Below are 21,588 nucleotides of genomic sequence, written 5' to 3'. Positions count from 1 at the left end.
GGTGAGCTACGGGTCCAAAGAGCCGTTGTCGCAAAGGTCAGATCTAATGGTTGTTGACCAGTGGCGGTAATACTCCGCTTACTTTTGATGTGGCTGCCGAATTAAACTTTATATCTGTCATGATGATGTATTAGCCCGTGTGTGAACTAGACAGAACAAACCTACAGGCCTCTTTGCGGTAGGAACCGGCTAGAATACGTCACCACTGAACTGACATTAGTTTTTTTAAATCTTATTAACAGTTGACCTTTCTGAAATTCATGCCATATAGCGCTTCCTATGTTTTCTTCTTGAATACGTGAGTGTTTGAATCGGCACTATAACAGTCGAACTTATCGAGTCCGCGACAAGCAAACCGGTGGTTGATGTCATGAACAACAATATACGTCGTCGGGGTAAGATGACACATAATACGACACGTCTACGGGAATCTTTGTCATACTTCATCTGAGCAGCCTAGCTCTATAGCCACATGTGTTGTACTCACGGATATTATCTCTTCGTCCTCTTGTTTGGTATATGGACCGGAGGCCTTTCGTACAATAACCATCTTGATGATGATGATGATGATGATGACGATGATGATGAGGCTGTTAGTGTTGTGAAGAATAACTGGAATTGATTCATGTTGTTGGAAGCATCTTTGAGTATATTGTTACAGCAGCTGCTCCTCAATGCTCTCTCGCTCACCCACTGTGCATTTGGTTCTAGATAAATTCCTTCAATACCCACGTGACGTTATGAAATCATTTTTTATATCGTACGTTACTCGCTGTTGTGTTTTTTTAATACACTGAAAGACTTTGAAAATAGTGAGGTGAGGTGAAATGGGTTTAACGTGGCGTCCCAGATTATTGCACATATGTTGCGACGTGCGTGTGTGTGTGTGGCTGCTTGTACTAGTCCGGACTGATGCCGATTTTATAGTGCTAGCACGCTGTGATACCATGCCGCAGTTTAAAATGAATACGCCGCTCAGACACAGTATACTGAAATGCCGAGCGCCAGACAGGGTAACAACAAGTACCATTTTTTAACGTCTTTTGGTATGACGCGGCCGGTGATCGAACCCCGGACCTTCTGCTCTCCGTGTCCAATCAAAATCGCGCAACGAACTAGACATCCGGTTTGTAAACAACATGGATTTCAACGTGCAGATTTCGATCGACTGCAGGATTTGCATCATGTGTATCGCCAACTGGGCGTCGACAGATAATTTCAAAATCTTTTCATGTTTTTAATCAAGGTGCTCACTGGTGGCGCAACGACCGAACAACGAAATTCCAGCGAAATTCGGCAAGGGTTGAAACTGGACTTTTACAGTCAGTTAACACTTTTGCATCGGGAAGATGGTGCTGTAAAGAATTTGTCGAAAAAGGACAATGGACATTGGTCTGCTAGATTTTCCGAGCAAATGAAACAGTTAGAAGTGTGGTGTCACAAATACATCAGTGCACACATCAGTCGGTGTCAGATGTAATTATACCTACAGCACTAACGCGATGTCAAAGTCCCATTGTGTTGCGGAACTGCGACAATGACTTCACACTTGCACTGCCCCATAATGGCGGCTCTGACGGAAGTCAGGCCGTGTCATCAGTAGTCAGATCTCTATATGCACTCGCTGACTAACACATATCCAGTGCAAATCTCACTCAAAACCAAAATGAAAAATATCTTAGCTGTATTCAGACTGTTGTAAGACATGGCGACTACAGCTCATATTGTTTTGACACGCTTGCTAAAGACCGTGCTTCCTGTTGCATTCGTCTCTGTTAATGACAGCCGCACTAGTCATGGACCATGATGACGTCAGTTCCGGTTCATTAACTCATTCTAATTGATGAATATAAATTTGCAATAATTTCACTAGTGGGCGATCTCTCTCTGAGTTGGATAAGACCAAGTCAATTCGGTTTGGCTTTTGGGGGGCTTTTTAGTTTTAACAAATGGTTAAGTTCTACCGGTATATTTAACAAGCATTAACTTCTTGTCAACAAAGCACGATGTACCTGAAATTCGTCTGACAATGTCACATTTTAATTTTTATTTTAATCTTAGATCTGATATATGGCGATGTAACGCATCCAAAGGCATACAACAAATTGTAATCTGCCCCACGAGGCTTCCAATTCCGAATAAGAATCTCGATTCTAATTTTCAATCCCATGACGGTGATGTTGAGTGGACGAGACACAGTGAATAGACTGTCGAGTCTCCCCATACTGCTGCTTTTTTCACCAAAATTAAATTAGGAGATAAACATATTGTGTTTTCAATGTAGAGCTAGGTTACCTGTAGATTTAACCGCGCTAAATTGAATTTGGAATCGAACGCGCATACTCTGCGGCGAGTGTAACCAACAAATCTCCATATACCCTGCTGCAATTTGAACCAGCCGATACCCATATATGTACATTCTAGTGTCATTTTACAACCTTCCTCTCTTTTCCTTGCTGTCAATTCGGAAATCGGTATAGTCTCCGCCGACGATTAACCATCCAGTCTCGAATCTTGCAATTTAAACACACTATTGCAATACTCAGCCGTCATTTTGTCCATCCAATCTCCACGTTAAACAATCATTCCACACCATAAACGCGGTCTATCCATCTCTCTCCAGATGACGGTCGGTGGCTAGGAACATTTGTATATTTCAGTACGCAGTATGCAGTACGGTGTATAATTAACGTATAGGGGTTTGATAACTGCGTGATTTATGAGTGCACGCCGTCTATACGGCGTGAGAGTGCAGCACTTGACACTACAGTAAATATGGTGTAGACAGTCGGTCTCCTCGCCCACAGCCCAGTGTTGACAAATATGATCTGAATTTTAATATATCACATACTTCGATTAGAATTCAAAAGAAAGAATTTCATAATTTGAAATTATCTCATATCGTAAGAAGCTTGAATAAAATAATATATATCGCGAACATGTCAATCATGTTTAACGATTTCTGTTTATCTTCGGTGCGCGGTTTGAAGGGTTACGTGGAACGTATAAAGTGTGTTGAATGTTTTAGTACTTCACAGATCTCTCGAAGGGCAATCTCAAGGTCGCGAGAAGTAGCTTCTACTTTCCAAAATAATTCACGCGCATATTTTCTATTCTTCCCGCTTCCGCCTCAGTTATGTCGTTGTGCAGAGTTGCGTCCCTTAGTTGCAAGGATCCGTAGGTTTGAATCGCATATTCTTGGCGATTATGAACCTTGGTTTGTTATCACCCACCCGTGCTTTCGGGGTTTACCAAAATCCAAAACGCCCACGACCAAGGTCCGATAGTCTCTATTTTTTATACCAACTAACGACATCGCTAAAGAACACGCGAAAGTGCTCTCCGATTGTCCCGGAATGTCCCGAGTGGTCACGAATACCCAACTGTTTGTAGTCACGTGGAACCAAACTATAATGTATATGTAGCCAGGTTGTCGCGAAAAAAACTCTCATGGTCTTGTGGACTGTTTTACATCCTTTATCCGATTTGACAGAATAATTGTTGTTTTTTAAAAGTCAGCGTCTCTCAAAGGTACATGATATAGGCCATTGACAAGAGCGTGGCAGGGATGACAACCTATCGAGGCTAGTATGTTATGGCATTATGCGGCAATTATCCGGTACGATGTGACATTTTGTTTTCACCATCTGTCCATTTGTAACTTACAAATTCTGCAACAGGCAATCACGGGGAGCAATTTATCATACAATAATGTATAATGCGATTATTTTATATCAGAACAGATAATACCATCCAGCTTCGACTCACCAACACGGGGACACTGCCACTTATTTTCGTTTTACAAAAAGTGATGTGATGTCATTTAAATGTTCATTATCACTATATCTTATACACATGCAGAAACGTCTATTCTGCGTGTACACGATATACTGCCATCCGTTTCCGTCTACCCGATATACTGCCACTAATCCCCACCTACCCGAAATACTGCCATCCATTTCTGCCTCTCCGAAATACTTCCATCTGTTTGCGCTTACCCGATATACTGCCACTAATTTCCGCCTACCCGATATATTGCTACCCATTTCCGACATCCCAATATACTGCCGGTTATTTCCGATTACCCGCAATACTGCCACTCGTTTCCACCTTTACAATATAATGCCATCATTTCCGTTCTAACAATATACTGCCACTTATATCCACCTACCCGAAATACTGCCACCCATTTCAGCCTACCCGATATACTTCCACTAATCTCCGCTTACCCAAAATATTGCCACCCATTTCCACCTGCCCGATATACCGCCACCTATTTCATCCTATCCGATATTCTGCCACCCATTTCTTCCTACCCGATATACTGCCACCCATTTCTTCCTATCCGCTATTCTTCCACCCATTCTACCTTCCCGCTATTCTTCCAGCCATTCTACCTGCCCAACATAATGCCACCCATTCTACCTCCCCGACATACTGCCACCCATTCTACCTGCCCGACATACAGCCACCCATTCAACCTGCCCGATATACTTCCACCCATTCTACCTGCCCGACATACTTCCACCCATTCTACCTGCCCGATATACTTCCACCCATTCTACCTGCCCGATATAATGCCACCCATTCTACCTGCCCGACATACTACCACCCATTCTACCTGCCCGATATACTTCCACCCATTCTACCTGCCCGATATACTTCCACCCATTCTACCTGCCCGATATAATGCCACCCATTCTACCTCCCCGATATACTGCCATCCATCTACCTGCCCGACATACTTCCACCCATTCTACCTGCCCGACATACAGCCACCCATTCAACCTGCCCGATATACTTCCACCCATTCTACCTGCCCGATATACTTCCACCCATTCTACCTGCCCGATATAATGCCACCCATTCTACCTCCCCGATAAACTGCCATCCATCTACCTGCCCGACATACTTCCACCCATTCTACCTGCCCGACATACTTCCACCCATTCAACCTGCCCGACATACTTCCACCCATTCTACCTGCCCGACATACTTCCACCCATTCTACCTGCCCGACATACTTCCACCCATTCTACCTGCCCGACATACTTCCACCCATTCTACCTGCCCGACATACTTCCACCCATTCTACCTGCCCGACATACTTCCACCCATTCTACCTGCCCGATATACTTCCACCCATTCTACCTGCCCGACATACTTCCACCCATTCTACCTGCCCGATATACTTCCACCCATTCTACCTGCCCGATATAATGCCACCCATTCTACCTGCCCGACATACAGCCACCCATTCTACCTGCCCGATATACTTCCACCCATTCTACCAGCCCGATATACTTCCACCCATTCTACCAGCCCGACATACTTCCACCCATTCTACCTGCCCGATATACTTCCACCCATTCTACCTGCCCGATATAATGCCACCCATTCTACCTGCCCGATATACTACCACCCATTCTACCTGCCCGACATACTTCCACCCATTCTACCTGCCCGACATACTTCCACCCATTCTACCTGCCCGATATACTTCCACCCATTCTACCTGCCCGATATAATGCCACCCATTCTACCTGCCCGACATACAGCCACCCATTCTACCTGCCCGATATACTACCACCCATTCTACCTGCCCGACATACTTCCACCCATTCTACCTGCCCGATATACTTCCACCCATTCTACCTGCCCGATATAATGCCACCCATTCTACCTGCCCGACATACAGCCACCCATTCTACCTGCCCGATATACTTCCACCCATTCTACCTGCCCGATATACTTCCACCCATTCTACCTGCCCGATATAATGCCACCCATCTACCTCCCCGATATACTGCCATCCATCTACCTGCCCGACATACAGCCACCCATTCTACCTTGCCTGATATACTGCCACCAATTCTACCAGCCCGATATGCTGCCGCCCATTCGACCTGCCCGATATACTACCACCCATTCTACCTGCCCGACATACAGCCACCCATTCTACCTGCCCGATATACTTCCACCTATTCTACCTAACCGAAATTCTTCCACCCATTTCTACCTCCCCTATATTCTTCCACCCATTTCTACCTCCCCGACATACGGCCACCCATTCTACCTCCCCGACATACAGCCACCCATTCTACCTCCCCGATAAACTGCCACCCATTCTACCTGCCCGATATACTGCCACCTATTCTACCTCCCCGACATACAGCCACCCATTCTACCCCCCGATAAACTGCCACCCATTCTACCTGCCCGATATGCTGCCACTTATTTCCGCCAACTGCCAAGTCCCCTCGCCTCAGTGTCCAAGCATACATTAGCGTGGAACCATCCCAGTAGCTGTTAATAAAGGACAATGAATTGTGTAGATAAGTATTTATTGACGTTTGTGTTGAATCTGGAACATGCAAACAGGGGTTAATGTCCACGAGGCGTTGTGGCATACATGTGGAGGTGTTGACGCCTTCAGGTCCCTTTGATAGTCTGATATATAGAGGGTCGCGCACGCCTGACGAGATCCTGCCTGCAGATAGGGGGGCACAACGGAGCGGTGTGCAAAGTACGGCATTTGCACATCACCGGCTAACAAGTCGGGGCAAAGGTGCCGTGTTTGATGACATGCGGTTATTTCATTTGAACAATTTTTTTTGTCGGTACGCCATCGGCAGTTATGCGACACGAGTGCATGTCCCTTTAGCGGAGGCACATTTCACCAACTGTCGTGCACTGGCGGTCTTTCACTCCGCGTATTCCATCTATATATGAATTAAATGGGTTTATTTGATGTCTCTAAACAGGCCGGGGAGATCTCCCGGAACAGCACACTGCAAGTTCAGTGACAGTGACAGTTTCTGTGACAGACTGACACTCAAATACCCCCGATTGCGCCATAAAAAGTTAAAACAATATTAGCAATTATCACGCGCATGTCATCGTATCCCAATAGCGTAGACCGATGTTCGTGTCAGTCCCTGGTGTGATGATTATTTACAGACCGCCGTCATTTAGATGGAATACTGAGTGCGGCTTCAAACAACATACATACAAATCAACAAAACCATTGGACGGGACATTAAGAACATGATCAGTTAACTACGTTTATAGGCGACTACTAATTCTTGTGTACGGTAGAAAATCCAATTTCAACAAATATATGCCACACAACCCTTTCCAAATACATAACAAATCTCTGCATAAAGCAGAGTCGATTGTAGGATTCCGACCATATCATGTGTTTATGAATCACTATCAAATAGTGATGATACCAGGTGCTCGCGGAAAAGTGAGCGTATCCTGCCCCACCAGTGGCACCCGTCACAAAAACATGCAAAGCCAAGTCAATTGTTTGCCTGACTAAAAAACCCACGGGAACATACGGTACAAGTCATCGGACATCATTCTTGTCACTGATGCGTCACATTTAGAAATGTCCCCCACGTATCCTTCACATGTTTACCATAAAACGTTTTTTATTATGAATAATGGAAATTTGATTAGAATGTTTTATCTGATGTCCCATACGACAAGGGCATGTTTGTGTACTGGCTGTTGTCAGTTAGGTGGCGGAACTGGCAATGTTGTTTTGCTATCACATGTATGCCGTATACACTAAGGCCCCCGGGCGCTGCTTGATACATGAGGTACTGCAGCTCACCCTTGAGGTGCACAAAATGTATGATAAGATGGTGGTTTACAAAATTCATACATCAGCTTAACAACTCATTTAAGAGGGTACCATGACAGCGTTTCAAAATATCTTAAACGCTCTCTTATCGTGTCAAATACAATTAATTTCAAATAATATTTAATGCTATGACCCACCCTGACTACCTGCAGTTAAATATTAAGGTTTTTAATTACAGTAAACTACGGTTATAACGAACTCAAAGGGACTACTAATTTTAGTTCGTTATAACCGTAATTCGTTATAAGCATATATACAGCATAACTACCGCATATAGTCGGGACTAAAAAGTTGTTCGTTATATCCGTTAGTTCGTTATAAGCGTGTTCGTTATAACCGTAGTTTACTGTAGTTTATTTATTCCAAAAACGTGGCACATAAAGTGGAAAGAAACATTGAAATGTGCCTAGTTGTTATTCGATGGTGAGTGTACGGGTATCATAGTTGTGTTTCGGCGACTGTTTTCAGCCTAGTAGTTTGTTGGCCAAATCCAATTTTCAAGTCTATACTTTCTTTTGACAGTTAGAGCGGTCGGGTAGCCTAGTGGTTAAAGCGTTCGCTCGTCACGCCGAAGACCCGGGTTCGATTCCCGTCATGGGTACAATGTGTGTAGCCCATTTCTGGTGTCCCCCGCCGTGATATTGCTGGAATATTGCTAAAAGCGGCGTAAAACCGTACTCACTCACTCACTCTTTTGCCAGTATATTTCAGAATGTTTATATAACCCTGCTGGAAAATTAGTGTTTTGAAATCTAAATTCTTAATATCAAAACTGCTACTTCAACATAGCATTCTTGGACATTCAAGACATTATTCGCTTCCATATCTCTATTTGTAAGATGGTTTGGTCAGAATGGCCTTAGAAGGTTCGGTATAAAGTACTGCCAGTGATGTAAAGAAAGGTTATTCACCTCAGCCGGTATACAAGAAACGGTAGCTCTTGCTGGTTTAGTCTTAACAGAACACGGTCGTTACGCCGAATAGTATTTCAAACATGAAGAATCTTTTTTTAAATATTGTACACGTGGTTCTCGTTTTGTTAGTACGATTTAAACGTGCATGCATGTGATTGTTCTGATGTTGAGTCAGAGACTAAACTATCTAAGCTCTCCCGCTTTCCTTTGAGATCATTGTATTATTTCAAAAGAAGATCCAAGATCAACTACCGTATAAATAGTCTTTCATCTCAGGGCGTGAGGTTGGTAAGATAATCGTACATTGATTATGTGTTCATGTGTTTAGACATCTGCTGGAGGAGTTATGTCCCTTGTCCATATACACACACCTTTGAAAACGTTAAATCGACGAACGGGGACATGAAAACCATTTATGTTTCAGCTGCACTTGGTTTTTTTTATAAATTACACCAATTATATATAGTATGTATATATCAGGGTTATAAACTGGCGCCGGGATTGTGAGTAAGAACAGGTCCCCAGTTCGGTGCAAAATTGTAAGTCTACTGCCCGGCTCTTACTGACCGACGTTCATTGGTCGCTAATAAAATAGCTACGATTTCGGCCTTCACAACTTTCCACTGAAATCTGATGCTTATTTTGCACCGGACTTCACAAGTTCCGTCAGTGTGCAGAATAAGGAATATCGTGAAACATTTTATATCCTCTATTTCCCAAATTATTTATAATTTTCTTTAACAATTTTTCAAAATTGATTTTTTTTCAAACGTTATGAACCCTTAAACACAATAGGGTCGAGTTTACAGTCTCGGCAGCTTTGTCTGAAAATTGTTGGTCACGAATGCATCAACCTGTTTTGGTCGTCCATCAGGGAGAACCGCGAAGTATTGACAATGTCCACCAGAAAAACGGAATGTATGATAGACCGTGAAGTATTGATGATGTCCATCAGAAGAACATTATGTATGCTAGACCGTGAAGTATTGATGATGTCCATCAAAAGAACAGAATGTATGCTTAACCGTGAAGTACTGACGATGTCCATCAGAAGAACAGAATGTATGCTTAACCGTGAAGTATTGACGCTGTCCATCAGAAGAACAGAATGTATGCTAGACCGTAAAGTATTGACGATGTCCATCAAAAGAACAGAATGTATGCTTAACCGGGAAGTATTGACGATGTCCATCAGAAGAACAGAATGTATGCTAGACCGTGAAGTATTGACGCTGTTCATCAGAAGAACAGAATGTATGATAGACTGTGAAGTATTGATGATGTCCATCGAAAGAACAGAATGTACGCTTAACCGTGAAGTACTGACGATGTCCATCAGGAGAACAGAGTGTATGCTAGACTGTGAAGTATTGACAATGTCCATCAGAAGAACGGAATGTATGCTAGACCGTGAAGTATTAACAATGTCCATCAGAAGAACAAAAGGTCTGCTAGACTGTGAAGTATTGACGATGTCCATCAGAAGAACAGAGTGTATGCTAGACCGTAAAGTAGTGACAATGTCCACCAGAAAAACAGAGTGTATGCTAGACCGTAAAGTAGTGACAATGTCAATCAGAAGAACAGAGCGTATGCTAGACCGTGAAGTATTGACAATGTCAATCAGAAGAACAGAGTGTATGCTAGACCGTGAAGTATTGACGATGTCCATCAGAAGAACAGTGCGTATGTTAGACTGTGAAGTATTGACGATGTCCATCAGAAGAAGAGAGTGTATGCTAGACCTAAAGTATTGACGCTGTCCATCAGAAGAACAGAATGTATGCTAGACTGTGAAGTATTGACGATGTCCATCAGAAGAACAGAGTGTATGCTAGACCGTAAAGTAGTGACAATGTCCATCAGAAAAACAGAGTGTATGCTAGACCGTAAAGTATTGACAATGTCAATCAGAAGAATAGAGCGTATGCTAGACCGTGAAGTATTGACGATGTCCATCAGAAGAAGAAAGTGTATGCTAGACCGTAAAGTAGTGACAATGTCCATCAGAAAAACAGAGTGTATGCTAGACCGTAAAGTAGTGACAATGTCAATCAGAAGAACAGAGCGTATGCTAGACCGTGAAGTATTGACGATGTCCATCAGAAGAACAGAGTTATGCTACACCGTAAAGTAGTGATAATGTCAATCTGAAGAACAGAGCGTATGCTAGACCGTGAAGTATTGACGATGTCCATCAGAAGAACAGTGCGTATGTTAGACCGCGAAGTATTGACGATGTCCATCAGAAGAAGAGAGTGTATGCTAGACCTAAAGTATTGACGCTGTCCATCAGAAGAACAGAATGTATGCTAGACCGTGAAGTATTGACGATGTCCATCAGAAAAACAGAGCGTATGCTAGACCGTGAAGTACTGACGATGTCCATCAGAAAAACAGAGTTATGCTACGCCGTAAAGTAGTGACAATGTCCACCAGAAAAACAGAGTGTATGCTAGACCGTAAAGTATTGACGATGTCCATCAGAAAAACAGAGTGTATGTTAGACTGTGAAGTATTGACGATGTCCACCAGAAGAACAGAGTTTATGCTAGACCGTGAAGTATTGACGATGTCCATCAGAAGAACAGAGTGTATGCTAGACCGTAAAGTAGTGACAATGTCCACCAGAAAAACAGAGTGTATGCTAGACCGTAAAGTAGTGACAATGTCAATCAGAAGAACAGAGCGTATGCTAGACTGTGAAGTATTGACGATGTCCATCAGAAGAACAGAGTGTATGCTAGACCGTAAAGTAGTGACAATGTCCATCAGAAAAACAGAGTGTATGCTAGACCGTAAAGTATTGACAATGTCAATCAGAAGAATAGAGCGTATGCTAGACCGTGAAGTATTGACGATGTCCATCAGAAGAAGAAAGTGTATGCTAGACCGTAAAGTAGTGACAATGTCCATCAGAAAAACAGAGTGTATGCTAGACCGTAAAGTAGTGACAATGTCAATCAGAAGAACAGAGCGTATGCTAGACCGTGAAGTATTGACGATGTCCATCAGAAGAACAGAGTTATGCTACACCGTAAAGTAGTGATAATGTCAATCTGAAGAACAGAGCGTATGCTAGACCGTGAAGTATTGACGATGTCCATCAGAAGAACAGTGCGTATGTTAGACCGCGAAGTATTGACGATGTCCATCAGAAGAAGAGAGTGTATGCTAGACCTAAAGTATTGACGCTGTCCATCAGAAGAACAGAATGTATGCTAGACCGTGAAGTATTGACGATGTCCATCAGAAAAACAGAGCGTATGCTAGACCGTGAAGTACTGACGATGTCCATCAGAAAAACAGAGTTATGCTACGCCGTAAAGTAGTGACAATGTCCACCAGAAAAACAGAGTGTATGCTAGACCGTAAAGTATTGACGATGTCCATCAGAAGAACAGTGCGTATGTTAGACCGTGAAGTATTGACGATGTCCATCAGAAAAACAGAGCGTATGCTAGACCGTGAAGTATTGACGATGTCCATCAGAAAAACAGAGTTATGCTACGCCGTAAAGTAGTGACAATGTCCACCAGAAAAACAGAGTTTATGCTAGACCGTGAAGTATTGACGATGTCCATCAGAAGAACAGAGTGTATGCTAGACTGTGAAGTATTGATGATGTCCATCAGAAGAACAGAGTGTATGCTAGACCGTGAAGTATTGACGATGTCCATCAGAAGAACAGAGTGTATGCTAGACTGTGAAGTATTGACGATGTCCATCAGAAGAACAGAGTGTATGCTAGACCGTGAAGTATTGACGATGTCCATCAGAAAAACAGTGTGTATGTAAGACTGTGAAGCATTCGCGCTTTTAACAATAGTCCTGCAACATCACGACCGGGATCACCAAGAATGGGCTTCACGTATTGTTCCCATGTTGGGAATCGAACCCGGTCTCTCGGATGAGGAACGATGTAAACACCAGCCCCATGACTGCCCGGCTGTGGTGTTCTCGCACGAAGTCCCCCTCTTTGATCTATGATATTCGCAGGACGCTCAGGTATGTGCGACACCTCGCGCAGCCAGAAAGCATTTCACATAATAATTGTGGCGTTTTAGCTGTCGAGATATTCGGATGGGCGCTTTGGTTAGAGCGGTGGAGAAACTAGCGTGCACTCGCATCAAAGAGCTAGGATGTCCCTGTTAGCACGTCCTCTCGCCACTGGGCATTTAAACGGGTCTCAAGTATTTGTGTATTTTACAATTGACATGGAGAAACAACCAGACTGAACTGATTCGAACTATTTGTTCTGCAGCAAGATATATAGTGTTCTTTGATCTACTGAAATACTTAAAATGCCCGCACAAGTTGTATGACTGTAGAGGTTTTTATTTCAATGTTACGTAAAATTTGTGGTAGTGAAAATATATTTATCGCTGACATGTGGAATTGGCATTTAGATGTGCTTTGGCGAACGATTGAGTTAGAATACATCGTAAATAACGACCTTCAAATAAAGAAGTTCTTTACAAACACTTCGCATGGTACTGAAGATTGTTTGTGAACTATTGGGAGATCATTATGTCTGTACACTGAATTATCCACAATATGTATTTCTTGGACCCGTTTCGAAAAGCGATCGTGGCTCTCGGCAGACTTGCGATAGCCGTGGCACTTGTGTTGATGGCTATCGCTGTGTTCAGCGATAACCCAGCCATCGGTCTGTAAATTGACCAACAATAAAGAAAAGGATATAATCGGTCGAATAATCATTTCTTGTTTGTTTCATTTAGCCACCATCAAACATGGGTGTATACTTTATTTGTTTCGGCAGTTTATTACTAAAATGAAGCACTGATCTATTGTACCATATGCTGTGAATATATGTTGGGTGGTAAATTATCTCGTGTTTTGAATATTTGTGTTTTAAACCAAACACGTCCAGACCATATCGAGTCAAGAAATATCAAATAGGCCATTACGTGAAAGGTTGTTTCCTTAACACACCAGGCGGTATAATTACAACCTCTGTCAAGTGATATAAACTGCTAAAGGCATATAATGCCCATCATGAGTTCATAGCAGAACGATATTAGCCACCCCTCTTAGCTATTCCTCTATGCTTCGTTCCGTGCAGCGTATGTAAATTGACCAATTTGTTTTATAAGAGGAAACTAACGGTATCGGATGGTCAGGTTCGCTTGCGAGGTTGATGCATGTCATCGTATCCCAATTGCGTAGATCGATGCTCATAAGGTCAATCACTGAATTGTGTGGTCCAGACTCGATTAGTTACAGACCGCCGTCATATAGCAGGAATATTGCCTCTTACGACAAGCATAGTCGCCTTTCACGTCAGGCATGGGTTGCTGAAGACCTTTTCTACCGCGGATCTTCACGGGTCTATTTCCACTACTAGTCACCCATGGTTGGTGTAACGGATACCCCTTGTATATATATTGCTTTCCAATGTGAAGGACAGCACAAGGTGACACAGGCCTATAGACGTGTACCACTTTGAGGACACCCACGACAAACCTAAGGTCATACACGGGTCCAATCTGGGATTCGAACCCGCGACAAGCGGATTCTGGCGCGGCTAAGAGATGGCGCTCTGTACTTGTTAAATGTTAAACACTATATAGATTCTATTGATATTTTTAAAAATCCATAAAATTAAAATGCAAATATAAATAATTACACGCAGACTATTAAGAACGCTTTTGAAGCAAATCTACTTTATTATATGAACAGAATAAATATAATAACATATAATAAATGAAATTATTTTGTTATGACATATACGCAAATAAAGATTTCATTTCCACCTTTTTTTATAAATCATGTATTAGGTTATATTAATATTAATATCACGATATACAATAAAAATAAAGTCTTATATGTGGAAATATGAAGAAGATCACATGGCAAGACATGGCAGTCGGTAATGGGAGTAGACACACTGATAATCAACGTGAGAATTATGAGAATGTGCGGGCAATAGCAAACTTAACTCCCCTGTTCTAAAGATGGACAGCTCGGATTCTGTTCATTATCTATAAATATATTTTAAGCTTGTACATTTGATTGACACCCTTAAAAAAGCTGTACAAAATGTTGATATCTCATATAAGAAATACTCGACTCGTCGTCATTGTTTATCGTACAATAAAACACTGCGCCCCTCATGGTTTATTCTCCCATCAGTGTTTTATTGTACGATAAACAACGACTAAGTGTCGTTTATTTCTTAAAAATCACACTCTAATTAGCTCTCTTTGAAGTTAACGTGGACAAGCGGAATCTGACAAGGCTAAGAGATGGTTAATATTAATGATAACGACTTACAATTGATTATTTGTTCCATATACGTTGTATATGCTTGCATATAATGCTCAAAACTGCAATACATAATTAACGTGGGACAGCGGATTCTGGCAGGGCAAAGGGGCGGTACTCTGTATATGTAATGGCGACGCCTTACAACTGATTCACGTGTCCTATATACCTTGTATATCTTTCGTACCCGGGGGCACGGGTGGCCCAGTCGTCTAAAACGCCGCGATTCGCTGTGCAGAGTTGTGTCCCTTGGGCACGCCAGAAACCTATGATTGTGGGTTCGAATCCCGGTTCGCCCCAATCATGTTTCTAGGTTTGTCAGCACCATACCCGTGCTCGTGGTTTTCACCGAACTGGTAAACGTCTGAGACCTGCATCACTTCGGGCTTTCCTCCCACATTGAGCTGGCACGCCGTGATATAACTGGAATACTGTTAAATGCGGCGTTAAACCCAACTCACTCACTCTTTCTTACCACACTCAAAAGTTCTGTAAGTAGTTGTCGAATCTGGGACATGGGTAGAGCAGTCAACGTGATCAGGACCACGCCTTCTCTCAACTGTCACCCCGAGAATCACGTCGTACTACAGGATATCCCGCTCCAGCATCTCAACAACCGCGCCCAGTACGGCATATACACGCTACACATTAGCACACTACAATATATGCACCTGAAAAATTACTTGAAAATAGCCGTGTTCGTTTCAGATAGTCCAGTCACTCCATCAATAGATCATACGGATTTAGTCATGATTTCGAATTGTTCAAATCAATAATGTTACTTGAAATTTAACTGCTGTGCAAAAGAAAGTATACACGTGAAAATTGGATTTGACAAAAACTTACAAATGTATTAGAACGTTCCCTGGCTGAAAACAGTCACCGATACGCTGCAAACGTAAGTTCAAAAACACACAAAAAGGATATAATCCGTCGAATAATCATTTTTTGTTTGTTTCATTTAGCCACCATCAAACCTGGGTGTATACTTTATTTGTTTCGGCAGTTTATTACTAAAATGAAGCACTGATCTATTGTACCATATGCTGCGAATATATGTTGGGTGGTAAATTATCTCGAGTCAAGAAATATCAAATAGGCCATAACGTGAAAGGTTGTGTCCTAAACACACCAGGCGATATAATTACAACCTTTGTCAAGTGATATAAACTGCTTAAGGTTTATAAGGCCCAACAAGAGTCCATAGCAGAACGATATTAGCCACCCCTCTTAGCTATTCCTCTATGCTTCGTTCCGTGCAGCGTGCAAGTACCCCGATAACGTCAGTATGCCAGATATGTACACTGTACATATTAAAAAGTTAATTTGCTAAGCCGTGGCAGCAACAACTGGAGTATGCGTTCAGCGCGGCAGGGTCGGCGAGAGGCGACCAGGGAGATATCATCACGTATTTGGGCCCCGGCTGTGTGGCTTGAGTTGAAATGTCCAATATCTATCATAGATATCTGCGTTCGAGGTAACGCTATTCATCCCATAATGAGTTGCATCGTGTATAAATCATGTACCGTTATGGTTGCATCGATGCGATAACAGTATACATAGATACTTTTTTGTTTGTCGACAGGTCTGGCATGGGGTGTATGTAATTATATTTAAAGTTTAATATGACTGTGTACAAAGCAGTCTGTTTTGATGTTTATGAGTATAACAAAATTGAGATTATTGCCTTCATTTAAGTCGTTTAATGAAAAGCGTCACCGGAAAGTGATTTAGAGATATTTCTTTATTTGATTTGGTTTATGAGGATTAAAAACAAACATATTCTCATTTTCGTGAGAATATATCAAATTCAATGACGTCATGTCAATTTCTCAAGCAGTCTTTGTGAAAGCATATACTTGAATATGTCTATCTAAGTTGATAAAATTATCGTAATTAAATGATTGAAGTACATATACATCCACCTCCGGTTTCCGACTGCAGAATCAGCGTTGACTGGGTCATTTCACACTTCATTTTGCGTCAAATCCTGTTCGACACACGTGCTGAAAAATATTTCTGTGATAATTGCAGGAAAATATTTTAACCGAAAACTCTTCTATCTTACCTTGTGTCTTGTACCAGATGCTGGTGTGTTAAGAACAAGGCCAACCACGAGAAGAAAAAAGTCCAACCAGATTTTCTTACACCCCAGTAGATCTCATGCTTGTCTTGACACAAAATCCGTGAAATATTAAACACCAATTTGTGTCACAAGATTCACAATTATATATCCTCTTCTACACGATTATAAAAATCCGTCCACTGTTTATGTGCTTATTAGGACAACTGTTTGCCGACTCTTACCACTTCCCGCCTCCCGGACGAAGTGTCGTCTGCTATACAGGAGTATCGTCTGCCTGTCGCGAGACTCCAGCCGTGCTTCGTCACCGTATAGTAGTAGATATTCTACCCTGATGCAACTCAAACTGTGCGACTGTCATTGCCCACCTGTCGTCTGCTCGCACGGGGCGTCTGCTCCCGGAGTGGCCAGACGATACTTTGACTTAAAGGGACAGCTATAGGTATTGCGACAAGCCGCCCTTATTAATACATCACAGGTCGGTAAGGGTACTACTGAGTATGGAAGAGCCGACGTCTCTGGAATGTATAATGGTAAATAAAAAAAACAATGCGGTGAAAAGTGAAATATCGATTTCCACTCAACCTGGACGTCGGTACTTGTGTTTCATGGCGGATGTACCTACATAGGTATAGCTAACCCTTAGAGTGTACAGTTCCCCAACATAAAATACATGTGGGACACTTATTATTTGTGATCCCATGTAACTGAAATATTGCTGAAAGAGCTGAAATTTCGCCTCACTCACCTATCGATGTATTATGTTTTCAGACGCAAGAAAACCTATGATCATGGGTTCGAATCCCGGTTCCTCCCGATTCTGTTTCTAGGTTTGTCTGCTTCTCACCCTGCTTGTGGTTTCACCAAAGTGGTAAACATCTGAGACCTGCATCAATTTGATCACCACTGCAAAAATGAATCATGAGAAATAATTGATGATGATATTCCTGGCTCTCACGGGTCGTTCGGGGGGACGGGTGGCCCAGTCGTCTGAGTCGCCGCGATTGGCTGTGCAGAGTTGTGTCCCTTGGGCACGCCAGAAACCTTTGATTGTGGGTTCGAATCCCGGTTCGCCCCGATCATGTTTCTAGGTTTGTCAGCACCATACCCGTGCTTGTGGGTTTCACCGAAGTGGTATACATCTGAGACCTGCATCAATCTGGGCTTTCCTCCCACATTTAGCTGACATGTGATATCAATGGAATATTGTCCAAAGCGGCGTTAAACCCAACTCATTCATTAGCGTATGTATGGGTGTCAGAAAATAAACATGGATATGAATGAGTGAAACTTGCTCCTCCGCCACTCTCACCAATATTCCAGATGACGCACACCAGTGTCAAGTTATTCAGACGAAAAGGCGTACACAGTAATTAGGAGAACGTTTTTAAAATCATTTCACAATATAATTTTAAAATCACAATGTACTGCAAACATGAATAAACCGTCTACATGATGAAAACGATTGCATATCAAATGCTTTGGTCATAGCCGTCAGTTCGTGTTGGCCTCATTTCTTAGTCGAGGGGGACAATGTGTCAAGCCCATTCCTTGTGCCCCCCCCCCCCCCCCCCCCCACATTCCCCCCCCCCCACATTCCTCCCCCCCCCCCCCCCCCACACACACACACACACACACACACACACATCGCCCCCCGCTGTCGTGATATGACTGGGATATTGCTAAAGCCGACTTAAAACAAAACTCAGTCATTCCAGGTCAAAACCAATCAGGGACGTTCCAGGTGTATTGATGCTTAAAAATAATACAGGTGTGTCAATGTATTTTTAACCAATCCACACGTGACCTCTTGTTCACACTTCATGATTGCATACTGTAGAAACAAACATATACCAGTGCGTGTCGCAAGAGGTTTATCAAGATATGGTTTGACACCTAACTAATGTTGAGTAAAATATTAATGGACGCCGATCACCATCATCGTCACGATCACCATCTAACCATCGTCAAGTTACCTATGTTAACACATGTACATGCGATATGGGGTTTATATCTGGACAGCGGTCAGTCATCTCCGGACAGCTTCTGCAATGGCAGAGGTCAGTTCCGGAGGTTCCACGGTGTCCAGGTGATAGGGGTCAGCGCAGGTGCCCGGTAATGTCAGTGGCATATGTTTATGGTCGCGGAGAGGGGACATCGTTTTATCGACTTCAGTCAGGGCCGCGAGAACGCGAGAAAGAGATAATACGAGACGAGAAAGCGATATTGTTGCGCGAGAATTACTACTATATTTATACTACTCAAAGTTTGCTGAGGATCCAGTTATGATGGTATAAAAAATCATTCAACAAATAAGATTGAAATATCCCTTCCGGACCTCAATTTCATGATGAACAGACAGAGACATGCAGTCAAGGTGCTTGTAACATGACAGAACCGTTACACATGATTATCAAGGAGCACAACGACATTTGCTACTGAGGATTGCAACTGAATGCACTTATGCCCCCCTCAACGTCAAAGACGTCGTTTGACGACCGAGGAATTAGGCACGTGGGCTGGGATCAGTAGCGCTAGAAGAACCGAACTCCATGTCCTTCAGCGGGGCACGATGACTGGTGTGCGCTACAGGGATGCCATTCTGGATGTGTACGTGTTTTGGTTGGTTGGTTTGTTACGCCGCACTCAGCAATATTCCACCTATATGACAGCAGTCTGTAAATAATCGAGCCTGGACCAGGCAATCCAGCGATTGATATCATGAGCATCGACCCACTCAATTGGGATCGATGACATGCTTCAACCAAGTCAGCGAGCCTGACCACCTGATCCCGTTAGTCGCCTCTTGCGACAAGTTTAGCCGCCTTTTACGGCAAGCATGGGTTGCTGAAGACCTATTCTACCCCGATACTTCACGGGTCGTGTGTACGTGAGATCGTATGATGGTCTAATCGGACCTGACTTCATGGGCGATAACGAACGACCTCATCGTGCCAGGGTCGTTGATGCCAACTTAGAGCAGAAGACCATAGTCTGCGTGGAGTGGCCAGCTCGGTCACCAGACCTCGACCATGTCGAACATATGTGAAACGAGCAGATCTCCCTCTCACGACGCCATGTCCTTCCGTTAACTATTTTGGAACTCGGCAATGCGCTTTCTGAAGTGTGGAACAATCATCCCTTGGCAACCATCCAGACACTTATTGGGAGCATGAGACGATGGTGCCAGGCTGTGATCGCATCGCATGGATCACATACGCACTACTGAGAGTTGTTTTTGTTGACAATGAATTGTTTTCGTGATCGTGATTTGGTGACGTGTCAGTTTTGATACTCTCATTTTGACGGATTGTCTAACTGACTTTTGGCCACTTGTCTTTTTTTGGCATTTTGTGGCACATGATAACGGACTTTTTTCATTGAACATGTCTTCGCGCATCATTGTCATTGGCTATTTCAACAGATGTGGCGTATGACCTTTCAAAGTGGTGATCCTTAGCAAACTTTGAGTTGTATAAAAAGATTTTATGGAATCTTAAACCTTTCGATAATTCGAAGAGAGGAGGGACTTTAACTTGAGGGACAGATGGTCCAGAGAAAAGACGAGCCAGAGATCTCACTTTGGCGAGATAGGGATCTCACATTGGTGAGCCATCGAAGAGAAGTATGGAAAAGAAGGATCAGAGATCTCATACTGGCGGGACAGAGATCTCACACTAAGAGGACATGTATCTCGCCGAAGAGATCTGGCACTCCAAGGACAGAAATCTCACGAGGGGACAGAGATCGCACAGGTTGGAAAGGAAACACGCTCTACCGTGACATCAATACCCCATTATCATTTAGCGATCTCACATTGGAGGTTAAGAAACGAGAGATTGGCAGAACAGAGATTTCAAATTGAGGAGCAGAAGGTGATAATGATACCGGAGACTAAGAGACCACTAATTGAGGAGTCGGAGACCCCAAATTTAGGAGTCAGGGACCACTGATTGAGGAGTCAGAGATCACAAAATGAGGAGCCAGAGATCAGTAATTGAGGAGTCAGAGACAACAAATTGAGGAGTCAGGGACCACTGATTGAGGAGTCAGAGATCACAAAATGAGGAGCCAGAGATCAGTAATTGAGGAGTCAGAGACCATTCAATTAGGAGTCAGAGACCACAAATTGAGGAGTCAAGGACCACTGATTGAGGAGTCAGAGATCACTTATTGAGAAGTCAGAGACCACTCATCGAGGAGTCAGAGATCACTAACTGAGGAGTCAGAGACCACTAACTGAGGAGTGAGAGACCACCAATTGAGGAGTGAGAGACCACTAGTTGAGGAGTCGGAGACCACTAATTGAGGAGTCAGAGACCACTAGTTGAGGTGTCGGAGATCATCTGTTGAGGAGTCGGAGACCACTAATTGAGGAGTCGGAGACCCCAAATTTAGGAGTCAGGGCTCACTGATAGAGGAGTCAGAGATCACAAAATGAGGAGCCAGAGATCAGTAATTGAGGAGTCGGAGACCACAAATTGTGGAGTCAGGGACCACTGATTGAGGAGTCAGAGACCACTAATTGAGGAGTCGGAGATCACAAAATGAGGAGCCAGAGATCAGTAATTGAGGAGTCAGAGACCATTCAATTAGGAGTCGGAGACCACAAATTGAGGAGTCAAGGACCACTGATTGAGGAGTCAGAGACC

General features: G+C 43.2%; 1 protein-coding gene across 1 annotated transcript in view; it reads right to left on the bottom strand.

Moving 5' to 3' along the window:
* The window catches only part of LOC139466722 (lactadherin-like), a 275,034-nt gene extending 257,869 nt beyond the window's left edge, over window positions 1-17,165 (bottom strand). The window contains exon 1 of the mRNA XM_071248368.1: window positions 16,922-17,165. The gene's annotated coding sequence lies outside the window, so the exon portion shown is untranslated. The remainder of the gene's footprint in view (window positions 1-16,921) is intronic.
* Between the last annotated feature and the right edge of the window lie 4,423 nt (window positions 17,166-21,588).

This window comes from Haliotis cracherodii, unplaced genomic scaffold (assembly GCF_022045235.1).
Source record: "Haliotis cracherodii isolate W230 unplaced genomic scaffold, xgHalCrac1.p SCAF_19, whole genome shotgun sequence".
Classification (NCBI taxonomy): domain Eukaryota; kingdom Metazoa; phylum Mollusca; class Gastropoda; order Lepetellida; family Haliotidae; genus Haliotis; species Haliotis cracherodii.
Note: the sequence above shows the minus strand (reverse complement) of the source record. Positions and strands in the feature narration are given on the sequence as shown.